The following is a 25,069-nucleotide window of genomic DNA, read 5'->3' as shown; positions in this document are numbered from 1 at the left end:
AGGAAACCATCTCTGACCTCCCAGACATCTGTGGTCCTGTCCGCTGTGCTGGGCTCTGGATGCAGATGCTCATTACGATAGTTAAATGGCGTTGAGCTCTTACTGTGTGCCAGGGCCATGGTATGCCCTGAGAGAGAGAGAGAGAGAGAGAGAGAGATATATATATATATATATATATATATATATAAATGTATATATGTGTGTGTTTAATCACTTTAGGAGCTCCCTGGTGGCCTAGTGGTTAAGATTTGGGCTTTCACTGCCATGGCCCAAGTTCAGTCCCTGGTCCAGGAACTGAGATCCCACAAGCCATTTGATGGGGCCAAAATAAAGAAATAAAAATTAAAGCTAAAAAAATCACACTGGGGACTTCCCCAGTGATCTAGTGGCTAAGACTCTTCACTCCCAAAGCAGGGAGCCCCAGTTCCATCCCTGGTCAGAGGACTAGATCCCACATACCACAACTAAGCCTTGGTGCAGCCAAAAATTTAAAAAAAAAAAATCACTTTGATCTCAAATGATTCTATGAAATAGGCCTATCAATATCCTCATTTTACAGATGGGGAAACTGAAGCATAGAGAGGCCAAGTGACTTGGACCAGGTGACGCAAGTTGGTAGTGAGGGGAGGGGTTGGAGAGAGAGCAGCGGACGTCAGAGATGCCTAGGACTGCGCAGGAAGCACTGGCTGCTAAACTGGAGCGTCTGGCTGGGTGACTGGTGGGAGGTGACGCCCTGAGGATGTGGGGCACCTGAGGGAGGAGCAGCTCTCCTGGGCAGAGGCGCTGGTGAGCAGTGTGACACCTCCCTGGTAGGAACTGCTTTATTGAAATGGAGCACTTGAGTTTCTGGCTCTTCTTCAAAGAGGCAGCACAGAGTGGTTGCCAAGCATGTGGGTCCTGAGCTGTGTGACTTTGGACCACTCAGCCTCTCTGTGCTTTCGTCTTCTTATCAGCGAATTAGGAAACGTAATGACAGCTCTTCCCTGAAGGGAGCCTAGGAGTGAAATGAGATGAGCTTTGTCTGGCGCCAGCATCTGGAACATGCTCAAAATATGTTAACAAGGAAGAGAAGGGCTCAAGCCTGGAGAGGTGAGCAGCACCAGAGAGCCAGTCCAGCAAGGACCTCGCAGTAAGCTGCTGATGATACTGACAGGTGGGCCAGCCTGGCCCCACCTCCCAGGCATCCCCTGCCCGGGCTGCCTTTGGGGTAGGTGTCCAGGGGGCATGGACCCTGATGTAGCTAGATGCCACACTCTGGCTGGAGGACAGAGCTGCTGTCTACTCTGGCAGACCCTTCTCCAGGTCTTTTTACTCTGGAGCAAAACCCAGAGTGACCAGACCTCATGCCTGCCCCAGTCAGGGCTGGTGCCACAGCCTACACAGAAGGGTCAGGCGACTGTCACATGGGCCTCGAGCTTTCCTGATGACTGTCTTCTTGGGGCAGAGTCATCTGGAAACAGGAAAATCCTGGTCAGAAACCACGTGATTCTCAAAGGAGGTGAGGGCAGGGGACCCAGCTGGGACACCCCAGTTCCTGGGGACTCTTGTGAGGTTCAGACATCCCTTCCAAAATTATGTTTTGTATTGAATTTATTTTTGGATTTATTTCTGTTGACTTAAGACTGGATATTTCTTCTAAAAATATTTTTATTATATAAAGATTTTATTTTACTTCCAAATGTCTTAAACACTAATTTGACATCATTTTTTCCCAGAGGTAGGAACCACAAGAAAAATGGAAAAAGCAGGTACTCTGCCAAAGATAAGCAAAGGGAAACAATTACGCCCTTCGTGGCATATCCATGTCTAGTCAGCCAGTGAATTTTTTTTTCTGGTATATATCCATGTCTAGTTGGCCATTGAAAGAAAAAAATAATTCTAGAAGCATAAGAGAAATGCATGTGTCTTGGTAAAGTCAGAATTTTCTCAGTGGGCACTTCCTGTAGACCCGACTTACCCAGCAGAAACATAACTAATGTAGCCGCATATGTCATCTTAATTTTCTTGTAGCTGCACTTTTAAAAAAGTAAAAAAAAGCAGGGGAAATTAGTTTTAGCTATATTTTATTTAATTCAATATATCCAAAGTATTAACATTTCAACATGTAATCAATATTTTTAAATATTCCAGAGCTATTTTCCATCCTCTCTCTCCCTGCCCCCCTTTTTTTCTGATACGAAGTCTTCAAAATCAGGTATATATTTTACAGCACATCTTGGATCTGACCAGCCATATTTCAACTGCTCAGTGCCACAGGCGGCCTGTGGGCATCATGTTGGCAATACAGCCTAGACATTGAACTTTCCTTCTAAGGAAAATGTGATTTTTTTTCCCGCCTTAATGTGCAGTTACTGAAGACTTGCAGTGTGTGCCTGCATTTTACACTTCTTTCTTTCTGTATGGCTGCACTGGGTCTTCGTTGCTAGCCGAGTCGTCCTCTAGCTGCGGGGGCCGGGGCTGTTCCTAGCTGCTGTGCTCAGGCTTCTCTTTGCAGTGGTTCTCTCGCTGCAGAGCACAGGCTTTACTGTGTGGGCTCAGTAGTGTTGGCTCCAGAGTTGCTCCGCAGCATGTAGAATCTTCCAGACCCATGACCGAGCCCATGTTCCCTGTTTTGGCGGGTGGATTCTTATCCACTGTACTACCAGCACCAGGGAAGTCCTTACATTTCTTTTGTTCATTTTCTTCCCTGTATAATTTGACTTTGATAAAAGGACTCAATGATAAACATGAGCTTTAAGATGTATCTTTCTTTGCTCAGACTGTGAATGTCTTTGTCTTTCTCAGGTTCATCCTTTTCTCTTTTAGAAATCTTTCCCCCAACACTTTATTGTGAAAATGTTCAAACATATAGAAAAGTTGAAAGATTTGTTCAGAGAACACCCCATACTGATCACCCAGATAACGTTTTGTTATATCCATCCATCCATTCCTTCATCCATTCATTCCTTCATCCCTTTCTCCATCTATTCATCTCTTCATCTCCCTATCTCTCCATCTCTCCATCTCTCCATCCATTTATAACTCTATATAGCCTTTTTTTTTTTTTGGATAAATTTCAAAATAACTTGCAAACATCCGAACATCGGTCTTCCCAGGTGATGTAATGGTAAAGAATCCACCTGCCATTGCAGGAGACGCAAGAGATGTGGGTTCAATCCCTGGAACTTGCCCCAGTATTCTTCCTGGGAAATTCCATGGACAGAGGAGACTGTTGGGCTATAACCCATGGGGCCACAGAGAGTAAGACATGACTGATCACATCCACAAACATTCAGAAGAGTCTTTTCCAATGCAACCGCCACCCCCCTACAAGTTACAAAAGAAGCCAGCTGTGTCATAGATACATATGACAGTCTTGGGATATGAAAATATTTGTGGCTCTTCTTGGTGATGGATGTTGCTACATCTGGAATTGAAGACAGACACTAAATTTCAGTTACAGGCTAGTGAAAACAAAACTGTAATTTTCTCCTATCTCAGTCTATGGGTACTCTGAATTTGAGGACTGCTACTCAGTTCTTATTTCATAAAACCCAAATAAATCATGCTGTTACCATATTAAGGCAAATGCTACCCATGGCAAATTCTTCCTGAGCTCTTGTTATATGCATTGTCTCATTTCATCCTCACAATACCCTCATAAAGATAAAACTATCTACTCATAACACTTCTGATACCAAATATGTGAATATTTTTTCCTCCTCACCAGCCAATTCTCCAATTCTCTGGACACCAATTGGGTATCCTATAATTTAATTCGATTCTGACACTACTTACCTGGAGTTGGGTATCAAATCCCACAGGTTTAGGGCTCAGTCCCACAGACTGCTGGGAGTCCTGATCCCATACCCTGGGCAGGGCAAGGTGTTAGGTCAGACAGACAGAAACCAGTCTGTATGTCTGTGTGTCTCTTTGCATGTGAGTTTTTGTTTGGGGTTGAATGTCTCTCTAAAGAAGGCTGAGTGTCAAAGAATTGATGCTTTCGAACTGTGGTGCTGGAGAAGACTCTTGAGAGTCCCCTGGACTGCAAGGAGATGAAAGCAGTCAATCCTAAAGATCAGCCCTGAATATTCACTGGGAGGACTGATGCTGAAGCTGAAGCTCCAATACTTTGTCCACCTGATGTGAAGAGCCGACTCACTGGAAAATGCCCTGATGCTGGGAAAGATTGAAGGCGGGAGGAGAAGGGGGTGGCAGAACATGAGATGGTTTGATGGCATCACCGACTTGATGGGCAAGAGTTTGAGCAAGCTCTGGGAGTCGGTGATGGACAGGGAGACCTGGCGTGCTGCAGTGCATGGGGTTGCAAAGAGCCAGACATGACTTAGCGACTGAACAACAACCCTTCGCCTCCTCAGAGCAGTCTCTCAGAGCTATCTGAACTGCTGTCTGCCAGGCTGCAGCCCTCATTTTGCCCCCAATAAAACTTAACTATCAACTCTTACATTGTGCATTTTTTTAAAAAATCAGCATATCGTAATCATAGCTGACATCTGTATGGTCCTTCCTGTGAACAGGTTTCTGAGTGCTTACATGTTCCATGAGATAGTCTTTCCAATAGCCCTTTGAAGGACTTCCCTGGTGGCCCAGTGGTTAAGACTCCATGCTCCCAATGCAGGTACCACGGGTTTAATCCCTAGTTGGACAGCGGAGCAGTGTGGCCTCCCCCCTACCCCAAAGAAACAGCCCTTTGAGGTGGGAATGAATAGTATCTCAATAATCAGATGAGGAAACAGACACAGAGGGGTTGAGTGACTTGCAGTGGTGGGTCGCAGTGCTAGGCTTTGAACCCAGGCTTGGTGTGCTTGAAGTCAGCCCCCAGACCACACCAGCTCCTGTGTACTCGGTCCCGGGTTCCCCTTATCCATAAGGATGGATGCCCTCTGGGAACGTGGCATCCTCCTGTGTCCCATCTCAGCATCGGGGAGGGGGATGCCTGCGCGCCTGCCTGTGTGGTCAGGCACATGTGTAGGGGTGTCTGTGGTTTTGTGTGTGTGTGGAGCAGGGTGTGGAGATGGATACACAACTCCGTGTGCACGTGTGACATGGGCTGACAGCCTGCCGTGGCGGCCCCAGGAGGGTTTATTCTGGCTCCGTCCTTTCCTGTCTAAGAGTGAATCTCCAGGAATGGGATTCCCAGAGACTGCCCTGGGCCTCCCTGTACTCTAGCCCCACGTCCCAGAGGGCCTTTGTTTCCTTCACTGGGGACCCAGGGTGGGAGGGCCGCTGTGGGAATTCCTGCAGAATTCTAGGCATTCAGGCTTTGTGGGGAGGGTGGGGGAAACGCATGGAAAACTCTGACCCCCAGCGTGGTCACTAGGGTGGGCGGTGGTGGGGGGCAGACTCTGTGACCTCGAGGGAGCAGAGCCGGTGGCCTTTGCAGAACCAAAAGCAGAGCCTGGGCGGCGTCTGCCTTGTACCTGGAGTCTGGCCAGCCTCCCTGGTCTGGCTCGACGAGCCCCCCTCATCCCCCAGGCCGGCCCAAGGGACCCCACGCTCCCGGATGCTGGGCCGAGAAGGTCCAGAGAGGTGGGCGGGGATACGAGAGGCTCCAGGGGCCGCGGGGTCAGACGTGGCTGCTTGTCCCGAGTGGGACCTCCGTGGCGCTGCAACCTCCCTGGCTGCTTCCTCCTCTATTAATGGGGTTTCCAGTGGGGAGTGAAGCCTGGTGGCCCCTTTGTCCCTGCTGATCTCTGAGCCTCCCCATCTCCTCCTCTCCCTGGGCAGGCACTCCTCCTCATCTTTCTCAGCCCCATGGAGTGGCGGCAGCTGATGGCTTATTCTTGCTCTCTCACTGCACCGTAGGTTGATAGTAATTCCCCTAAAGATGTGTCCTAACCGTGGTACCTGTGAATGTGACTTTATTTGAAAAGAAGGTCTTTGCAGATGTCATCAAATTGGGGCTCTTGAGATGAGACCATCCTGGATTTAGGATGGGCCCTAAAGAGGAGAGTGAAAAAGTTGGCTTAAAGCTCAACATTCAGAAAACTAAGATCATGGCATCTGGTCCCATCACTTCATGGCAAATAGATGGGGAAACAGTGACAGACTTTATTTTAAGGGGCTCCAAAATCCCTGCAGAAGGTGACTGTAGCCATGAAATTAAAAGACGCTTACTCCTTGGAAGGAAAGTTATGACCAACCTAGACAGCATATTAAAAAGCAGAGACATTACTTTTCCAACAAAAGTCCATCTAGTCAAGGCTATGGTTTTTCCAGTAGTCATGTATGGATGTGAGAGTTGGACTATAAAGAAAGCTGAATGCCAAAGAGTTGATGCTTTTGAACTGTGGTGTTGGAGAAGACTCTTGAGAGTCCCTTGGACTGCAAGGAGATCCAACCAGTCCATCCTAAAAGAGACCAGTCCTGAGTATTCATTGGAAGGACTGATGCTAAAGCTGAAACTCCAATACTTTGGCAACCTGATGCGAAGAGCTGACTCATTGGAAAAGACCCTGATGCTGTGAAAAATTGAGGGCAGGAGGAGAAGGGGATGATAGAGGATGAGATGGTTGGATGGCATCACCGACTCAATGGACATGAGTTTGAGTAAACTTCGGGAATTGGTGATGGACAGGGAGGCCTGGCGTGCTGCAGTCCATGGGGTCACAAAGAGTCGGACACGACTGAGCGACTGAACTGAACTAAATCCAGTGAGCCCACTCCTAGTATTCTTGCCTGAAGAATCCCACGGACAGAGGAGCCTGGTGGGCTACAGTCCATGGGGTCACAAGAGCCGGACATGACCAAAGGGACTTAACATGCACATGCAGGCACTACAGGCTGGGCTTCGGATGGAGGGGCCCTAACACGTGATCACGTTTCACTCACCCTCATCCTGGGAGCCGGGCACCTCTGCAGCTCCAGATGGGTGCCTGAGGCATCTGGGCACCAGGATTCATCCCAGCTCTGCCAGCCCGCAAAGCTCTGGGCACTCAACCGCTGAGCTGTGCCGTCACTGGTGAACCCCCATTCCTGCCAGCTGCAGCCGTTGGAGAGTTTCTTCCCCGAAAGCAGATGGGTGGTCCCGAGAAGGAAGGAAGGGGCTGTCCAGATCCTCTGTGTGCCAGCTGCTGTGAGCGTTGGCGGCCAGTGACTCACAGCCGTCACCCCCGCCCTGCTACCCGCTGCTCCACACACAGCCCGGAGGGACTGACACCGCCCCCCTTCTGACAACCTCCCCCTCAAAAAGCCACGTTCACCCAAATCCCCATCTCAGGCTCTGTTTCTAGGGAACCTAACCTAAAATGAGGTTGTGTCTGATTTCCCCAACTTAGAATCTTCCCATACTCCCTCAGTCCTTCCAGAAAGAGTCTTGCCTCTTCAGCTCAGCCAGAGAGTCCTTCTCTACCCCCTTGCTGACCCCGCTTCTTGATTCTCAAAAGTGAAAGTGTTAGTCGTTCACACTTTGCGACCCCATGGACTGTAGCCTGCCAGGCTCCTCTGTCCTTGGAATTCTCCAGGCAAGAATACTGGAGTGGGTTGCCACGCCCTCCTCCAGGGGATCTTCCCGACCCAGTATTGAACCTGCATCTCTTGTGTCTCCTGCATAGGCAGATGTGTTCTTTACCAGCTAAGCTGACCCAGCGCTTGGTAAGAAGAGGCAAGAACAGCTTCTCTGGACACTTTTATAGAGGCGAGATTTCCAAGGTCCTCTTGTGCATTGCCAGTATTTATTGGGTGTTGATTTGGCTGGGCATTTGGTAAGATGTTTTCTTGGTGTGCTAGAAAAGTCCAACTCCCAGGACTCTGAGCTGGAGGTGAAAGGTGCAGTGACACAGTCTTTTCAGAGGAACATGGAAAACCTAGGGAGCCTTAGAGGTCTCTGCAGCCACACCAACCTCAAGGCTGGTTAGGGCTGGGATGAGTAATGATTGTCAGGCAGGATAACCTGCTTGAGAAATGAACCAGAGCTTATTTTAGCTATTGAGTCATCACAGAAGAATGAGAAATATTTTCCCTCCCTTCAGCCCCTCTCAAGGATCCTCAAAGTCTTTGCTTTCTAAAGGGTGGTGTTTACCATGGATGGAGGAGCCTGGTGGGCCGCAGTTCATGGGGTTGCTAAGAGTCGGACACGACTGAGCAACTTCACTTTCACGCATTGGAGAAGGAAATGGCAACCCACTCCAGTGTTCTTGCCTGGAGAATCCCAGGGATGGGGGAACCTGGTGGGCTGCCGTCTATGGGGTCGCACAGAGTCGGACACGACTGAAGCGACTTAGCAACAGCAGCAGCAGTAGAGAATCAAAAAGCCATGTTTTGTTTTTGTTTTTTTAAGTCTAGTACATAGTCAGGCTTCATCTAGCTGCAAATTACAGACTCTGACTGAAATTAACTTACACTGAAGCAGAACATATTATTTTGTCTCCCTGGAAATTCAGGAGAGCAACAGCTTCAGGCATGGCTTGATCCAGGGGCTCAGGCAGGTGGTTGGGGATCTGTCTGTGTCTCTTGGCTGTGCTTGCCTAATTCTTCAGTGGGCTCTCTCCATTGGCTGGCAAAGATGGTGCATCACAGCCCCAGGGTTTCATCTCACCAGCCTAGTGAAGATTTCCTCTTAGGCCGGAGTCTTTTTGGCTCAGCTTAAGTCACATGCTCATTACTGAAGCAAGCACTGTGGCCAGCCTTGCTCAGTACTCAGGAACCTGGGGTGTGGCTAGGAAGGGAAGATTTGGCAGTAAAAGGAAGAGATATTGTGTACACCTGGGGCCTTAGGGGGATGGAACCAGGCTATCCAGGAGAGGCTTGTGGGAACTGTTTGTGGAAACAAGCTTCAGAATGGCAAAAGCCTGCCCCCTGGCAAGGGGAATCAGATCTAAATTTCATCAGACTTAGAAAAGCAAACTAATGAGATTTTTCTCACAAGTATTATGGAACTGACTCATACCATTTGGGGGAGTAAATCCTAAATTCTTGTTTGTTTAGTCGCTAAATTGTGTCTGACTCTTTGTGACCCCACGGACTGTAGCCCACCAGGCTCATCTGTCCATGAATTCTCCGAGCAAGAATACTGGAGTGTATTGCCATTTCCTTCTCCAGGGGATCTTCCCCACTCAGGGATCGAACCTGGATCTCCTACCTTGGCAGGCAGATTCTTTGCTGCTGAGCTACCAGGGAAGCCTCAAGTCCTAAATTCCGGGACTTTCCTTAATCAGCCCAGTCTCTAGAACTTCTGAGGAAGTGGCTAAGAACATGGGTATGGAGTTGACTCCTGGGCTTGAATCCTGGCTCTGCTACTGATTAGCTGTGTGACCTTGGGCAAGTTACTCAGCCTCTCTGTGCCTCCGTTTCCTCATCTGAAAAATAAGGACCATGACATTTCCTGCCTCATAGGACATAGTGACGATTAAATGAAGCTCTGAAAGAGTGGGTGATGTGCCCATGTTTGTGGCTCCAGTTTGCACCAGCTCAAATGCCCCCAAGTTCTGGCCTCTAGTGTCTCCAGTGCTTGAACGTAGCAGGAGCCTGTTGACTGTTGAATGAATGAACGAAAGGTTAAAAGGAAAGGTTTATTTCTTTCTGCTCAGAGCTCTGTCATTGGGTTCCTTCAGCACACAACAGAGGGGCACTTGGGCCTCCCAAGACTTGGTTCCTCCAAAAGCAGGCTCTGAAACAAGGATTTGGATGAAAGTACAGGCATCCCTCAGTGATATTGTGGGTTTGGTTTCAGACCAAATGGCAATAAAGCAAACACTGCAATAAAGCGAGGACTCTTGAGAGTCCCTTGGGCTGCAAGGAGATCAAATTGGTCAATCCTGAAGGAAATCAGTCCTGAATATTCATTGGAAGGACTGATGCTGAAACTGAAACACCAATACTTTGGCCACCTGATGCGAAGAACTGACTCATTGGAAAAGACCCTGATGCCGGGAAAGATTGAGGGCAGGAGGAGAAGGGGACGACAGAGGATGAGATGGTTGGATGGCATCACCGACTCGATGGACATGAGTTTGAGCAATCTCCAGGAGTTGGTGATGGACAGGGAAGCCTGGCGTGCTGCAGTCCATGGGGCCACAAAGAGTTGGACATGACTGAGCGACTGAACTGAATTCTGAATTTTAAAATTTCCCAGTGTATATGAAAGTTATGTTTATATCACACTGTAGTCTATTAAGTGTGCATGAAAATAGCATTATGTTAAATAAAACAATATAGATACCTTAGTTTTAAAATACTTACTGCTGAAAGATGCTAACCATCTTCTGAGTCTTCAGTTGGTCATAGTAGTAACATCAAAGATCACTGATCACAGGTCACCATAACAAATAAAATGATCATGAAAAAGTGTGAAATATGGCAAGAAGTACCAAAACATGACACAGAGACTCTGAGGGAGTGAATGCCATTGGTAAAATGGTGTCAATAAACTTGCTTGATGTAAACCTTTGTTAAAAACAGCAAAATCCTGCAATCTCTGTGAATCACAATAAAGCAAAACACAATAAATTGAGGTGGTGGTGTTGGTTATTCCCTATGTCATGTCTTGACTCTTTGTGACCCTATGGACTGTAGCTCACTAGGCTCCTCTGTCTGTGGGATTTCCCAGGCAAGGATACTGGAGTGGGTTGCCATTTCCTTCTCCAGGGGATCTTCTCTATCCAGGAATTGAACCCGTGTCTCCTGCATTGGCAGGTGGATTCTTTACTGCTGAGCCACCAGGGAAGCCCCTAGTGTGTCTGTGCTTCTATGTAAGTCATCCCAGGAGACACTGTCATTGTATATGACCACACGGACTTTCAGAGGGCCTCATCCGCCACTCTGTTTCACATTCCCCTTTTGGCTAATTCTAACCTGGAACTCATCACTTCATGGCAAATAGACGGGAAAAAAATGGAAACACTGACAGACTTTATTTTCTTGGGCTCCAAAATCACTGTGGACAGTGACTGCAGCCATGAAATTAAAAGATGCTTGCTCCTTGGAAGAAAAGCTATGACCAACCTAGACAGCGTATTAAAAAGCAGAGACATCACTTTGTCAACAAAGGTCTATATAGTCAAAGCTATGGTTTTTTCCGGTAGTCACGTACAGATGTGAAAGTTGGACCAGAAAGAAGGCTGAGAGCCGAAGAATTGATGCTTTTGAACTGTGGTGCTGGAGAAGACTCTTTTAGAGTCCCCTGGACAGCAAGGCGATCAAACCAGTCAATCCTAAAGGAAATGAACCCTGAATATTCACTGGAAGGACTGATGTTGAAGCTGAAGCTCCAATACTTTGGCCACCTAATGCAAAGAGCTGACTCACTGGAAAAGGCCTTGATGCTGGGAAAGATTTAGGGCAGGAGGATAAGGGGGCAACAGAGGATGAGATGTTTAGATGGCATCACTGACTCAATGGACATGACTTTGAGCAAACTCCAGGAGATGGAGGGAAGCCTGGCATGCTGCAGTCCATGGGGTCGCAGAGTCAGACACGACTGAGCAACTGAAGAACAAACCTGGAATCATATAGAGAAGGGATTCTGGGAAACTGAGTTCCCAGCTTAAATGCATGCATGCGTGTGTGGGTGCTTGCATGTGATCATGCTCAGTCATGTCTGATTCTTTGTGACCCCACAGACTGCAGCCTGCCAGGCTCCTCTGCACATGGAATTTTCCAGGTAAGAATACCAGAGTAGGTTGCCATTTTTTCCTCTAGGCAGCTTAAATGAGCTGACCGCAAAGTTTGCTCCATCTGTCTGTCCTACCTCCCCAGGTCCTCCAAAGCTGGGCAGCCAGGGCATCTTGGTTTCCTTCACGTGACTTCTTATTCTCCCAAAGGACCTCCTCTTCCAAGAGAATGTAAGTATCAGCCTCAAAATTCACAGCGTCACTTCTGCTGTGTTCTACTGGTCAAAGCAAGTCACAAGGCCAGCCCAGATTTGAGGGGTGAGAAAATAGATTCCACCTCTTGATGGTTTTGTTTTTCTTTTCAAACTGTGTTTTCAACTGTGAGACACTAAACTGCCATTGTTGGAAATGGACTATGATAAAAATATAAATGCACAACCCTGAATGTAAACGGAGCACCCCAGAAACGTGTTGTGTACAACCTGTGCAACTGTCCCGACAGCCCTGCTGATTGCCACAGGATTCACCTGTTTTTCTCCCCTTGTGTGGTTGGCTTCTGTTATTTTATTCTTTAATATTCATTTATTCAGCTGTTCTGGGAGTTGCAGCAGGAAGGATCTTCACGTTTCTTTGTGGCATGTAGGATCTTTCAGTTGCAACATGCAAACTCTTAGTTGGGGCATGTTGAATCTAGTTCCCTGACCAGGGATTGAACCTGGGCCTTATGCATTGAGAGGACAGAGTCTTAGCCACTGGACCAAGAGGGGAATCCCATGGATTGTTATTTTTGAATGCCCACTGTCTACCCATTCAAAATGGGCACAGTAACTACCCCTATTCCTACCTGTATTTTAGTGGACTGACCCTCTCAAACTCCCAGTGTGGGCCTGTGCTTATGAACTCTGTCACCCTAGCCATAGTGATTGGCATGTGACCCAGTGAGCTAGACCCATGAGATTCAGTCATAGGACTTCTGCTGAAATTCTTGGGAAACTCTGTCCAGCAGGGTTGCTTGGCAACTGGAAGCTTGGAACTGCTGGGGACCATCTTTGCAATCATAAGAGAAAGGCCTGGCTGAGAAGGAAACAGTGAAAGTGGACAGAAGAGCCAAGAGATGGAGAGAGTGAGCGAGAGTCTCATGACAGCATTGGGACTCCTGGATCCAGCCATGCCTGAAGTCCTTCCCACAGTCATTCCAATCATGTAAAGCCTCTTTGATGTAAGTTTCTATTCCTTGTAACCAAGAGATACTGTAATCTGACAATGCTATACAGCTTATTTGGATCATGAGGAGGATTAAATGTGCTATGATATATGAAACATGGGGCTCCTAGGGGGCCCACTAGAGGTCTGCTTTCAGGAATGTTTCTTCCCCTCTCCCTGACGGAACACAGTTCCAACTTAAAATCTACTAAAAGCACTAAACAATTTAGAACAGGTGTGGATGGCTTTCGCTGGTTGTAGAACAATAAACTCACAGAACCCAAATTTTACATCACTCGCCTGTACTCTTGACACCCTGTATTCTTAATTTAAATTCTGAGAAGGCAGGCGAAAAGCGATTGCTTTAAATAAACCATGTGAAATGGGGCAAAAACAATCTCGAGAGACACCCGCTTTGTTTTCTCTGCAAGAGGAAAGAGGCGGGGGCGGTGGGGGGTGGGGGTGGTGATGCAGTGCAGGGAGATGGAAATCTATAAAGACGGCCTCCTCCGTCTGCACGGAATTAAAAAGAAGTTCACAAGTGTGGGGGTCTAGACTTGGCTCTCAAACGACTGCCTGCTCCTGGGGGCACTCCAGCGCTCCCCCCAGACCCCCGCTCCCCAAGTTTGTTTTTCCTGGGCCTGAGCTTAGATGTCGGGCAGGCGGAGTGATCCCGGGACTGCACCCCACCCTGGCGAGCCTGGGGAGGCCTCTGGCGGCTCCGGGTCTGCGTGTTTAGAAAAGCATTCGGGCTGATTGTTTATTCTGGGTCTACTGCCGGCCCGCGGGCGGCAACGCAGGGCCTTCCAGATGCTTCCATCTGGGGTCTTGTAAACAGGCCATACTGCCCGGCCCACCGAGGCCCTCCTCCGCTGGTCCCCACCCCCCAGGCCACCAAAGCAGGTTGCCAAGAAGCCCTTCTGACCAAGGCTCCCTGCTGCTCACAGCTTTCGGGGGGCCCTCCACCCGCCACCAACAGCTCTGACCCGGCCGGTCGAGGGTCAGGGCCGGCTCGCAGACACGTTGTGTTTTGTTCTGTTTTACTTTGTTCTGTATTGTTTTAATTTGAACTGGCTTTGAAAACTCGGAAGGTTTCACAGGAAAGTCTGGATCCTGGTTTCTCTTTGGGAAAAAAATGGCAATGTCTAGTGATACAGGGTTTGCCTTCCTATCCAGCAAACACGGGCTGCAGCGGAGGAACAGCCAGTCCCTTACGTGGGCCCTTATCTTAATTTTGATTGCCCCAGAAGCAGGCTCTGAGTGCAAAGAGTTTATTAGGGAGGGGATCCCGGGAAGCGCTGGGTGGGGAACAGGGCGGGGGTGGGAAGGAGGTAGCTCAGGATGCTGGCTGTCGGCAGCTGGGGCTCAGTGCCTCTGGGCACATCTGGGAGTCATGCTGCCCGAGGGGCCAGGGAACTGGGGTGTCTCCTGCCAGCGCCTGTCCTTGGAGTATTAGCTCCCTGGCACTGCCAGTTGGACCAAGAAAAAAGCTTAGTTAGAAAGTCACAAATGGGACTTTCCTGTTGATCCAGTGGCTAAGAATCCGCTTGCCAATGCAGGGGACATGGTTTGATCCCTCGTCCGGGGAAGACTCCACATGTGGTGGCACAGCTAAGCCCTCGCGCCTCAACTACCGAAGCCTGCATGCCCTAGAACCCGTGCTCTGCAACAAGAGAAGCCACCCCAGTGGGAAGCCAGCACACCACAGCTAGAGGGTAGCCCCCTCGCCACAACTAGAGAAAGCCTGCATGCAGCAATGAACACCCAATGCAACCAAAAATAAATAGATTTAAAAAAAAACACTCAAACACACTAATTCTCCCACTTCAATTGGGTGTCCAGTAATTCAATTTTTTAAAAAATATATATTTATTTGGCTGCCCAGGGTCTTCACTCGTGCGTGCAGGCTTTCTCTAGTTTCAGCAGCCAAAAATAAATGAGTAAGTTTTAAAAAAGAAAGTCCTGGATGGAGAAGCATTGCATGCACTAATGGCAATGCTCTGTAGCATCCTTTAGATGGCCCTGCCCTCCTGCTTGCCATGGGCCCTCTGCTCTCTGTCTCTATCTCCCTGACAGGAGGCTGTCATGCTTGTGTCAACTTAAAAAAGAATACACAATGTGAGAGTTTCGAGTTAAGTTTTGTTTGGGGACAAAATGAGGACTATAGCCAGGGAGACAGCACCGCAGGTAAGCTCTGAGAAACTGCTCCAAAGAGGTAGGGGGAGAGACCGTATAGATGCGATGCTAGTGAAGGGGGAGTACACGCAGTCAAGCACTTACTTTTGCAGAACAAGGAGCAGTCATCACCGAGAAGGATTTTAGTGCTTTTCCAGGTAGGAGGAGATATAAGAATTGGACTCATAAAATCAGCTGCTGAAAATATCTGTCTGAAGACCTATCCTGCCAAGTTTTTCCCTGAGTCCAGAGTGCCTCATTTCTGCTCTCCACCTTGAACTCCTTTCAGAGGGTGTTGAGAATCAGTAGCTGCTGCAGCTCGTGATTTAATCATTGTAGATGTAGATGGCAAGTGCCAATTTGTAACTGACACGGGTACTGCTGATGTTTTTTTCTTTTTTCTTTTTATTACACACTACAAAATACTCTGCGTGCTACACAATACGCTGCATGATCTTCTAGCAGGGATAGAAGAGCATGACTGAATTGTTTTTCATCAATCAGGAAAACGTTTGCTTAATCAATGTTCTCCAAACCCTTTGACTCATAGTCACGGTTTACTTGAGAAGACCCACCTGTCTCTTTCCATCAAATACCACTGATATGAGTAATGGGCAACCCTTTTTCCCTCGCCCCCGTTACTGAACCTGTGGATGCCTGCAGTGGCCATTCCCCAGGATGAACAAGCCCATGCCCATGAAGGCGATCCCGGGGAGAACCTCGAACCACATCGCGACACTGTTCCCCGCCCGCCTTTTTTTTTTTTTTTTCTATTTTTTAAAATGTATTTATTTTTTTAATTGAAGGATAACTGCTTTACAGAATTGTGTTGGTTTCTGCCAAACATCAACATGAATCGGCCGTGGTGGTTTAGTCGCTAAGTTGTGTCCAACTCTTTGCGACCCCGTGGGCTGTAGCCCGCCAGGTTCCTCTGTCCGTGGGATTCTCCAGACAAGAATACTGGAGTGGGTTGCCATTTCCTCCTCCAGGGATCTTCCCGACCCAGGAATTGAACCTCGGTCTCCTGCACTGTAGACAGATTCTTCTACCTACTGAGCTATGAGGGAAGCCACTACCTATGGAATCAGCCACAGGTACATATATGTCCCCTCCCTCTTGAACCTCCCTCCCATCTCCCTCCCCATCCCACCCCTCTAGGTTGTTACAGAGCCCCAGTTTGAGGTTCAAGTCATACAGTGAATTCCCGTTGGCTATCTAAATTACATATGGTATTTTAAATTTCTGTGTCACTGTCTCCATACATCCCGCCCTGTCCTTCTTCTTCCCACCCCCCGCCCTAACCCGCTGTGTCCAGAAGTCTGTTCTCTATGTATGCGTCTCCACTGCTGCCCTGCAAATAATTTCATCAGTACTGTCTTTCTAGATTTCACATATATGTGTTAGTATGCGTTATTTGATTTCTCTTTCTGACTTACTTCACTCTGTATAATAGGCTCTAGGTTCATCCACCTCATTAGAACTGACTCAAATGTGTTCCTTTTTATGGCTGAATAATATTCTGTTGTTTATATATGCCTTCCCTAGTAGCTCAGCTGGTAAAGAATCTGCCTGTATGCAGGAGACCCTGGTTCGATTCCTGAGTTGGGAAGATCCCCTGGAGAAGGGCTAGGCTACCCACTCCAGTATTCTTGGGCTTCCCTGGTGGCTCAGACAGTAAAGAATTCACCTGCAATGCAGGAGACCTAGGTTGGGAAGATCCCCTGGAGAAGGGAATGGCTACCCACTCCATTATTCTGGCCTGGACAATTCCATGGACGGAGGAGCCTGGAGTGCATGGAGTCTCAAAGAGTTGGACACAACTGAATAATTTTCACATTCGTATATGTACCACATCTTTATCCATTCATCTATCGATGGACATCTAGGTTGCTTCCATGTTCTAGTTATTGTAAATAGTGCTGCAATGAACATTGGGGTACATGTATCTTTTTCAATTTTGGTTTCCTCTTATATGCCTAGTAGTGGAATTGTTGGGTCATATGGTGGTTTTATTCCTAGATTTTTAAGGAACCTCCATACCATCTTCCATAGTGACTGTATCAATTTACATTCCCGCCAACAGTGCAAGAGGGTTCCGTTTTCTCCACACCCTCTCCAACATTTACTGTTTGTAGACTTTTTGATGATGGCCATTCTGACTGGTGTAAGATGATACTTCACTGTGGTTTTGATTTGCATTTTTCTAATAATGAGCAATGTTGAGCATCTTTTCATGTGTTTGTTAGCCATCTGTATGTCTTTGGAGAAATGTCTGTTTAGGTCTTTTCCCCACTCTTTGATTGGGTTGTTTGTTTTTCTGGTATTGACTTGTATGAGCTGCTTGTGTATTTTGGAAATTAATCCTTTGTCAGTTGCTTCATTTGCTATTATTTTCTCCCATTCTGAGAGTTGTCTTTTCACCTTGTTTTGATTTTCTTATAGACGAGAACTGTCCCTCTGCCTAAATCACCTTCACAAATAGGAGAGTAAAAAGCTAAGAATGCCCCATGTTTATAGTTACAGTCTGCTCACTCCTCCTGTTTCTGTGACTGGCCTGGTCCCTGTTGGGCGCTGTGTTGGCAGCCTCGCACCCACAGAGCAAAGCCCTGTCATTCATGTGGTGAGCAGAGCCCTTGGAGCATTGGCTTTCACCTGGTAACACCTTAGAACTCCTTCCTCTGAGCCCAGGGTGGTGGCCAGCTCTCAGCCCACATCCTCTCACCCATCCTCACAAGTGCCCTGGGGGGCCCCCCAGAAATACCCCATCTCCCGGGAAGCAAAGGCATTACCCATGTTTACTACCAGCAACAAAGTTATCTTGCTGTCAGCCCATCCATGCAACAAAGCCCAGAGGAACCCCTCAAACACACTGATTCTCCCATTTCAATTGAGTGTCCTGCAATTCAATTCTTTTTTTTTTTTTTTCATATTTATTTATTTGCCTGCACAGTGTCTTCGTTGGGGCACACAGGCTTTCTCTGGTTTCAGCGATCGGGGCTACTCTCTAGCTGCCGGCACAGGCTTCTCTTTGTGCTGGCTTCTCTGGTTGTGGAGCATGGGCTGTAGGTGCGTGGGCTTCAGTACTGCAGGGTGCAGGCTCAGTAGTTCTGGCGCACAGGCTTAGTTGCCCCAGCAGCCTATGAGATCTTCCTGGACCAGGGATCCAACCTCCGTCCCCTGTGGCAGGTGGATCCTTAACCACCAGGAAGTCCCAGCAATTCAGTTCTGACTCTAACTTGTGCCACTTATTAGACTCCACAACTAGAATTAGACCCCACAGGTTAAGGGCTCAGCCTCACAAGACAGTCCCCGCTTCAGACCCCAGCCATAAATGGGGTCCCCAGGTTACCTGCACTTCTGTCCCACCACCTAGAGATCTGAGGGTTCTCACAATGCCCCCCATTCAGTTTGATCATTTGCTGGAAGGGCTCGCAGAACTCAGGAAAGAGCTGTCCTTACTATTACGTATCACCGTTTATCATAAGGAGGCAGGTGAACCGCCAGATGAAGATGATGTGAGACACAGGGTCTGAAGGGTCCTGAGCACAGGGACCTCTGACCCCTTGCAGCTGGGGGTGTGCCACCCTCCCGGCACATGGATGAGTTTACCAAGCCAGAAGCCCCCAGAACCCCATTATTTAGGGTATTTTTAAAATTGAGGTTTGAGTACACAGGCACAAGTGATTAGATTGTCAGTCGCTGGTGACTGAACTCAATCTTCAGCGTTTTTTCCCCAGTAGATGGGACTGAAAGTTCCCATTCTCTAGGCACTTGGCTGTTTTTTCTGGCTACCAGCTCCCCTCCTGAAGCTTTTTAGCCCCAGTCCCTGGAGTTCCCATTAACAAACAAAAGACGCTCTTATCACTCAGGAAATTCCAAGGATTTTAGGGGCTCTGTGCCAGGAATGGGGCAAAGACCAAATAGATATATTTGGTATCTATAAAAATATATATATGTACATATATTTTGTTATAACACACACACACACACACACACACACACACACACACACACACACACACACATCTCTACTTTTCGACTGAGTTGCTGCCCAGGCCATTCCGACGGCAGGGCAGAATGGGGATCCCAGAGTTGCTTCTCTTTCTGGGATCCCTGTTCCTTCCTTCTCCCAGCATCTATGTTTATTGAGCATCCACTTTGTGCCAGGGCTGAGCTGCCCAGGTGGGGGTAGGGGTGGGGGTGGGCCTGGCCCCAACTGGTACCACTCTATGAGGTCCTGGAAGCCAAGCATCCACTGGCATAAAGTAGCCACTGAAGTCCCTGCTGTATCTAGACTAGGGAACTCCATAGAGACTAATGGCCCAGTCAGTGGTGGCCAAGGGCTGGGGAGAGAGGGGAGTGACTGCTAATTGGTTGTTGACTAAAACTAAAACAGCCGGTTTCTGGGTTTTGTTTTTAACCAGCAAATGGGGTTATTGAGGAATATCAGAGAATTGCAATTCAGGACAAGCATGTTACAGCGTGTAACCTATAACCAAAACTATAACTAAGTCCGGAGACACAAAGACAGGACCATTCTTTATAGGAAAGGAGAGTTGGGCGGGGCTATGATAAACAAAGAGCTCATTGGAGGAAGCTGGGAGTTCCTCCAAAGTGTAGTGGCTTTTCATTGGCTGAGTTGTTGCAGCCTCTCATTGGCTGGGCAGTTGCCGGGCAAGGAGGAAATCTTCCTTCTTCCTCCTGAAGTAGTAAAGTAACAACTTTCTTTCTGTTGGAGATGCAAGGTACATCTCTTCCTGTTTGGAGTCTGCGGATAGCAACGTGTGAGAGGGTGTGAGAGCTCCCCCTTCTTGCCATCCTGAATCCAACATAAAAGAGGTTTCGTCTATTCATCAGGGTACTTGGGGTGATAGAAATGTTCCAGAACCAGGTAGTGGTGATGGTCACACAACATGGTGAATGCACTAAAAGCCAGTGAATTTTTTAATTTAAAATGGTTGATTTTATGATACATGAATTTTACTGCAATTTAAAACAATAAAATGAATGAACTTAATATGAATAATGTATATTTTAACCCAGTCTATCCAAAATGTTATTTTATTTATTTATTTATTAGAAAGATTTGTTTTATATATTTATTTTGACTGCACTAGGCTTTCGTTGCTATGCACAGGCTCTCTCTAGCTGTGGGGAGCAGGAGCTATTCATTACGGTGGCTTCTCTTGTTGCAGCGCGTGGGCTCAGTGTTTGTGGCCCTCAGGCTTAGTTGCTTCCACAGCATGTGGAATCTTCCTGGACCAGGAATCGAACCTGTGTCCCCTGCATTGGTAGATGGATTCTTAACTACTAGACCACCAGGGAAGCCCCCTAAAATGTTATTATTAGAACATGCAATCGATATAAGAAGTTATGAATGAGATATTTTATATTCCTTTTTCCATGTAAAGTCTTGGGATTCTGGCATGTGTTGGGCAATGCACTACGGCTCCATTTGGACTGGCCACATTTCAAGTTTTAGCAGCCAAGTGGGGTTGGCTACTCCCTCGTCAGACAGTGAGGCTCTAGAAGGAAGCAAGGCTTCAGAGGAGCCACCAGAAAGTAAACTTTTCACTGCAAAGCCCCTCCATTTGAGTGTGTGATTTGCTCATGGAGCCTCTGGAGTCTTGTCTGCTCTGGTCAGTCCTCCCTACCAGAGATGGGGAGAGTGGAGGGGGGCTGAATGGAGCCCCTTCTCCCAAAGAGATCTCTGCCCAGATGTGAATGGGATCTTTGCAGATGTAATTAAGACCCTTGAGGGAATTCCCTGGGTGTCCAGTGGTAAAGGACTTGGTGCTTTCACTGCCGTGGCCTGGGTTCAATCTCTGATCTGGAAACTGAGATCCTGCAAGCTGCGTGCTTGCAGAAAAAGAAAAGAAAAATCATTAAAAAAAAAGACTCTCAAGAGCATCCTGGATTATGCAGGTGGGGGCCCCAAATCCAATGACAAGCGTTCTTATAAGATGAAGAGAGGATGCAGATACAAAGATGATGGAGGCAGAGATTAGAGCGATGCAGCCACAAGCCAAGAACACTCAAGGACTGCCAGGTAAGGAGGAAAAAGTTTTTCTCAACCCTCTTAGGGTCCCTGGCTGGGTGTGGAAGTTGAACTGACAAAGATGAACAGGAGAGAAGGAAACACGTTTGACTGAATTTTTGCTTGTATAGAGGAGTCTTTACAAGAGTATACATACCAGAAGTGATCAAAACAGGAAGATTTTGTACCTTTGAGACAAAGAAACAAGTAAATTTGTGAAGAACGGGGAAGACAAAGGGGTTTGGGTTTGGGGTGGGAAGTGGAGAAATAACTAGGAAAAAGGTGAAATGAACAAACCTTTTTCAGATTTCGCGACTCCCAGTTCCCTGCCCTGGTGATAAGAAAGTCCCCCTTCCTCCTGGTACAGGGAGGCCACCTCTCCCATGGGAATTTTATTCTCCTGTTTCAGGGAAGAAGGACAAGGTCAGGGCAATCTTTCTGCTTCTGCTTGAGGTATTCAGCATGCTGGGGTACAGTATTCTGGGCTACAGTGTCCTGAGCTTCATCAATTGGAAGCCCCCAGAAGCTGGGAGAGGGGCAGGAAGAAGGTTCTCCCCCCGCCGAGCCTCTAGAAGGGGCCAACCCTGCCAGCACTTTGATTTCAGACTTCTGGGCTCCAAGACTGAGAGAGAATAAATAAATGTCCGATTTTTAAAATTATATTTATTTATTTTTGGCTTCACTGGGTCTTCGTTGCTGCGTGTGGGCTTTCCCTAGTTGCAGCAAGCAGGGGCTACCCTGGAGAGGCGGTGTGTGGGCCTCTCACTGCGGCGGCTTCTCTTGCTGGGGAGCATGGTTCCTAGAGCGAGTGGGCTTCAGTCTTGGTGGCACGTGGGCTTATTGCCCTGAGGCACGTTGGATCCTCCTGGGCCAGGGATCGAACTTGTGTCCCCTGCATCGCAAGGTGGATTCTTAACCACTGGACCACCAGGGAAGCCCCAATTATTTTTTTCAAGGCCACTCAGTTTGTGCTAACTGCTATGGCCACCCCAGGGAGGGAAAAAAGAGAGAGACAACTGTGTTCACATTCCAAGCAGCATCCCTCCTGCTCCTTCCTAGGGGCAGTTCGAGCCTGGGCTTCAAATCCTGGGATCTGGGTTCAAATCCTGAACCTTGGAACCCAGGACATCTTCCTGAACCTTCATAAGCCTCAACCACCCCATCTGTACAATGGGGATAAAGGTGCCCCCTGTTTTCTAGGGGTGTCATGGGAATGAGTGAGACGTGCAGGTAAATGCAGACCCAGGGCCTGGCAGAGAGCGAAGGGACCCCCCAGAGCAGCGATGTTCATCACTGCCATTGCTTCCATCTTGTTGTTCAGTCGCTCAGTCGTGTCCAACTCTTTGCAACCCCTTGGGCTGCAGCACGCCAGGCTTCCCTGTCCTTCACCATCTCCCAGAGTTTGCTCAGACTCATGTCCATTGAGTTGATGATGCCAAACCAACCGTTTCATCTGTCGTCCCCTTCTCCTCCTGCCGTCAATCTTTCCTAGCGTTAGAGATGAAGAAACTGAGGTTTAGCAAGTGAAGTGGCTTTGCCCAGTCATCGGGCACCAGGAGTCAGGGAAAGGCTGGTTGTCTTGAATCTGAATCCTGCTTTCTCGAACGCTCTCTCTGTTCAGCCGTTCCTCTGGCTCCCCATTCCCCACCCCATGCTCCGGTTCCACCAGCCAGAGCTGCCTAGGGTTACCTGTCTGCTCAGTCTGTCCGTGTGCCACACCTTCCATCTCACTGTTTCTGTAAGACAGTGTCCTTCCTGCTCCTCCCTGCATCGAACTCTGGCTTCAACCAGTGCCGCTTCCTCCAGGAAGCCTTCCCTGACTGCCTGCTCCCTATGGGGGCTCTCCCAGGAGTCCATCCATGCTGAATCAGCAGGGTCCCTGCCCTCCAGGAGTTGGTAGTTGGAGGGGAGAATGTTACTCCACCTTTGCAATGCATGCATGCGTAATTAGTCATGTCCGACTCTTTGTGACCGCGCAAATCTAAATAGGCAGGACAATACGGTCTGACCCCTCGAACCAAACTGTGACCAAATTACCCAGAAGAAAGCAGCCCTGGGGACCTGCATCTGGCTGCATTAGGAGAGTCCCTGGTGACAGAGCAGCTCTGGCCTCTGCCCTTGTGAGCACCTTTCCTCTTTCCACCCCGCAAGAATCAGAAACGGAATCAAAAACAAGAGTCAAGAATTCGTTTGGGGATTTCCCTGGTGATCCAGTGGCTAAGACTCTGCACTCCCAATGCGGAGGGCCTGGGTTCAATCCCTGGTCAGGGAACTAGATCCCACATACTGCAACTAAGACCTGATACAACCAAATAAATACATAAATAAATAAAAATATTAAAAATAAAAAAAGAGAACTCATTTGGTTGGCCCTCTTGTGGGAAGAAGGCATCTCTGCCCTAGTTATGCCACCACACAGGGCAGCTTTTGCAACGACCAAGTGCCTCTGTGCCTCTCCAGGGAACAGGATTCTGGGATGAAGGAGAAGGACTCTCGAAAGTCTCTGGAAGCCACAGGGAGCCTCCCAAATGGTGTCCGATGACCTCTGGGCTAGGAAGGTGGAAGTGAAAGTGTTACTCGCTCAGTTGTGTCTGACTCTTTGCGACCCCATGGACTGTAGCCCACCAGGCTCCTCTGTTCATGGGATTTCCCAGTCAAGAATACTGGAGTGGGTTGCCAGTTCCTTCTCCAGGGAATAATCCTTAAGGATCAAACCTACGTCTACTGCTTTGGCAGGCAGATTCTTTACCGCTGAACCACCAGGGAATCCACAGGGGATCCGTGGTCCAAAGGCAGTTCTCAAGAGAGGTCTTGATTGACACTGGTTCTCAAAGGAAAGACATCGGAGCTTTTCTGTTCCTCTTTTAATCCTCCTTTTCTGTGGTAGGCACGTTGCTGTGCTGTGCTTAGGTGCTCATTCGTGTCTGATTCTTTGTGACCCCATGGACTGTGTAGCTTGCCAGGTTCCTCTGTCCATGGGGATTCTCCAGGCAAGAATACTGGAGTGCGTTGCCATGTCCTCCTCCAGGGAATCTTCCCAACCCAGGGATCAAATCCAGGTCTCCCGCATTGCAGGTGGATTCTTTTCCATCTGAGCCACCAGGGAGGGTGGAACTGCTCCCAAACAGGGCTGACTCATACCTGGGGCACTTTAGCTCCTCCTCACCTCCCCACCCTTCCCAGGGGCTCAGACAGACAAAGGAGTGGGGAGCATGGGTGGAGAAGTTGGTCGCCAGTTCTGAGCTGGAGGGGGAAATGGGAAGCTGGTGAGACCCTTCCTGTTACTTGCTAGGGCTCTTCTGGGTTCCTGATCCAGGTCTGTCCTGCCTGGGCCTTGGGTAACTTTCTGTGCAGGTTTCCTGTGCCCATGAGAGTCCTGCCAGCTGGGTTGGTGCCACCACGCACTGGTCACGTGTAGTCAGTTCTGACCACAGGTGGCCCCACAAGAGGTTAGCCAGCTCTTCCCATAGAAACCTCCTGGGGGTTGCCTATGGCCCTACCTCCCTCGTTCTCTACCTGCCTTCCGGAAAACCCAAGGGGACGGCTAGGGAGGAGCCTCCCCATTGACCTGAGCACTGCCCCCTGCTAGGCTGACCCCTGGGCAACCCCAGCTCCAGTGAATGAGAGGACACCAGGGTCCAAGGCCACCCAGTGCCCAGAGTCACCGCGTCTGACTTACCGCGCTGGCCTTGTGCAAGATACACTCTTCCAGTTTCGGCTGTGTGGGCAGTGCTCTGAGATCCTCAGGCTCCAACGCTGGGTTTCCATCCTCCCCACAGACATGTGGCTGTGCTGGGCACCCACCTGCAGAGAAACCTCTTACCCAGGCCAGGTGGCGATTTCAGAGCTCCCAGGAGAGGAAGCGGCCTTTGCGATGACACCAACATGTGTGTGTGTGTGCGCGTGCGCACACGTGTGTAGGAGCAGGGGGAGTGCTCTCTTACTTCCCATCCTGCTCAGCAGACAAAAGGCCTGGGGGAAGTTTGCTCCTGATTGGCTGCTGGTTTAATAGCTATTTCCAGGCAATGGTGGGTGGCAAAGAGCTTTTACAGACACGCCCTCTGAGGGCAGGATTGCTAGAGTTAGCAAAGAAAAATAGAGATGC

At 48.6% G+C, this 25,069-nt stretch overlaps 2 long non-coding RNA genes and 1 pseudogene across 4 annotated transcripts in view; 1 reads left to right on the top strand and 2 right to left on the bottom strand.

Moving 5' to 3' along the window:
- The window catches only part of LOC109578882 (uncharacterized), a 63,837-nt gene extending 42,655 nt beyond the window's left edge, over positions 1–21,182 (top strand). Inside the window, exons 5-7 of one of the 3 annotated variants that reach the window (XR_011564013.1) lie at positions 11,695–11,780; positions 12,556–12,768; positions 20,853–21,182. This is a non-coding gene — a long non-coding RNA (uncharacterized lncRNA). Of the gene's footprint in view, positions 1–11,694; positions 11,781–12,552; positions 13,135–20,852 lie in introns of those variants that run through there. The other 2 variants (XR_011564011.1, XR_011564012.1) reach the window with 2 other exon arrangements.
- On the bottom strand, positions 15,444–15,658 carry LOC109578354 (NADH dehydrogenase [ubiquinone] 1 alpha subcomplex subunit 1 pseudogene; annotated as a pseudogene).
- Positions 21,183–21,607: 425 nt separating the features above from the next.
- Positions 21,608–24,930, bottom strand: LOC109578866 (uncharacterized). The gene is made up of 2 exons (XR_011564010.1): positions 24,644–24,930; positions 21,608–22,452 (listed from the first exon to the last, which is right to left on the bottom strand). It is a non-coding gene; the product is annotated as an uncharacterized lncRNA (long non-coding RNA).
- Between the last annotated feature and the right edge of the window lie 139 nt (positions 24,931–25,069).

Source organism: Bos indicus, chromosome 25, assembly GCF_029378745.1.
Source record: "Bos indicus isolate NIAB-ARS_2022 breed Sahiwal x Tharparkar chromosome 25, NIAB-ARS_B.indTharparkar_mat_pri_1.0, whole genome shotgun sequence".
Classification (NCBI taxonomy): domain Eukaryota; kingdom Metazoa; phylum Chordata; class Mammalia; order Artiodactyla; family Bovidae; genus Bos; species Bos indicus.
The sequence above is the reverse complement of the archived record's forward strand: the minus strand, read 5'-3'. Positions and strand labels throughout refer to the sequence as shown.